Source organism: Lissotriton helveticus, chromosome 3_1 (genome assembly GCF_964261635.1).
Source record: "Lissotriton helveticus chromosome 3_1, aLisHel1.1, whole genome shotgun sequence".
NCBI lineage: Eukaryota > Metazoa > Chordata > Amphibia > Caudata > Salamandridae > Lissotriton > Lissotriton helveticus.
Window position 1 is genome coordinate 777765632 of NC_136061.1, and position 2580 is coordinate 777768211.

A 2580-nucleotide genomic window follows, 5' to 3' on the forward strand; every position below is an offset into this window, starting at 1 on the left:
CTTTGATTTGTAATGTGCAGCCAAGGCCTTTGTGGGGATTGTCACCGTCCCATTCTATAGTCGAGACTTATTTGAGAGCTGCAAACTTACTTTGTAAAAATAAAAATTTGCCCTAGGCGCCAACTTATCTGTTGAGCCATTTTCTTCGATTTCATCAGCTATTCAATTTTGAATGATGAAAATCCTCACCATCCCCTAATAATTGTCAAACGTGTTCCCCTGTACAAGGACGATACATTTTCTTTGATATAAAGACATGTTTTTTCACAAAATTCAGAAAATAGATTTCCTCCATTCAGGCTGAAGCACATCTCTAGACACCATTCTGTCCTTTATCGTGCCACTTTGAATTATGTATCTTTCTATTTTTTCTAAAACTTTCCTCTTTTCTTTCATATGTCCTCTGTTAATGATTTCAGAGGTGACATGCAGGTTCTTTCTGTTGTACGTCCTGTTGGGGAATGCTTGGCCCAGGGAAGGATAGGAAAGTGAAGAAAGGATCAGAAAGAACAGAAAGATTAATGCCTCCCGGACAGATTTTTCCGTATAAACCCCTGGTGTTGGATATGTGAGAAGTGTTCCTACCTTGAGATAAGCTAAGGCCCAAGGAATCTGCAGACTCCTCATAAGGAAGGTAACCCTGAAGCAGTCAGTGCAAACCTGTCAGACAATACAACAGAAAAAGTAATATAGGATAAAGCAGAAAATAAGGCGCTCCTCTTACAGGTTCTGAACTTCTACTTGTGGTGAATATAAACTTGGAGGTAGATAATACAAAATCTGTATGTTATCCCCAAGGTAGGATGAACTCGAAAAGAATAACCAGAAACTAAACCATGCAAAGAAAATGCAAACAGGATTTGTATCTGCACCGGTGTGGGGGTAAAAGTATTATAGTACAGTAAAGTACATACGATCCCACATCAGTCACTGGTACTTGTTTCCCTCCCAGGATTATCCACCCTTTCTTGGGCGCATCAAAGAAGGGTCCCTAATAGAAAGGTTTAGAGTCTGTAAAATCTAAGGTTTATCAGAAGCTGTTTGGATAGTTTTCAGCCATCAGGGGTGACTGCCTACTTGAATGTTTGTGAGGAGAGAGGGGCATCTGGGTTCCTAGCCTACTGAAAAGGGTGCAGCCAACGTGAGCACAGGACCTAACGTGTGGCAGATGGCAGGGCAAGCAAGTCCCAGTGATGGAAAGAATGGTTAAACGAAGCAGAAGCATGGGAGGTCATTTAGGGGGAAGAGGAAAAGGATGTCTTACTTGTGCAACATGTGTCATCAGAAGGCCTCTACTAAGATGGTTGTACCAAATGTGGTTGGCACATGATGGAGGGAGAAAGTTATGTTTCCATTACTGGACTGAGAGGCTTTATCCTGCCAGTGCCTCACTCACGAAATCTCCTGGCTGCTGAAAGTGGGGTGCAGTAGGCTTGTGAGGAATTGGGTTGTTGGTGAGAGGGCAAGTGGGGGGGTGGGTACAAGTAACAACCACAATCCTTGTCGGTAAGCAGCCATGACAACGCGGGCTTTACCCCGCACTGCCATTACGATGCTGCTTTTACTACGCAAGTCATTACAACAACTTGCGCTGGAGGGCGCTGTTGGAAAAGGAATAGTTTAATTTTCTATTCCAACACCTTCCTTACTGTAACGTGGGCTGGAGTTGGAATAGAAAATGAAACTATTCCACTATCCAGCGCCTACAGCGAAAGTCGTTGTAACGACTTGCGTTGTAAAAGCAGCGTCGTAATGGCAGTGCGGGGTAAAAGCCCGCGTTGCCATATCATCCATCCATCCTTGTCAGGGTTAACCACAAACAGTCACTAAATTGACCTGTGCTTTACTCTCTGGTAGTTTGGCATAACGAAAGTCAGGTTTAACCTAAAGGCAATGTGAAAAGTATTTGTCCTGCACACAAACAGTAATAAAGTGAACAGACAACACAATAAATATCCCACATCAATTTAGAAAAATAGAGTACAATGAATACATTTTTTGACATCAAAACAACAAAAATCAAAATGATAGAACAGTTGATATGACATTTCATTTTATTTTTGTCAATTTTCTTTATTGGGTTTTAATACAGCACATCAGTGGACAGTATCAGCAATCAGCAACAGAATCTTCAGTAATCCACAATAGTACATTATGGAGACAAGCAGTTTCCCATATATACTGATACAACATTATAGTGGTCAAGAACTCCAACAATAACACTGTCAGTGATTTGTCTGTTCCAGAAAATATGAAGTCTTACCCAACAGCGATGTCCCTTCCCCCAACAAATCTATTGTAAACTATAAAACTTCAGAACTGTGAGTGAGATCATTAAGTTCATTGCTTGTGAAGTTGACGTAGGCGAGCCCGGTCCAAGGGGCCCTCCCCAGGGCGCCATTGAATCTCAGGGTCTTCTACAGTCCATTCTACTATTCAGGATGTTAGAGTTGAAAAAGATGCTGTACACATGTTGGAGTGGAGCAAGCCACAGGTGGCAGGTCAGTGGACAAGAAGGACACCAAAGGACCCCAGTTATATTCAAAACTTTTTAAGTTGTCTAGGAGTATATCAGCCATT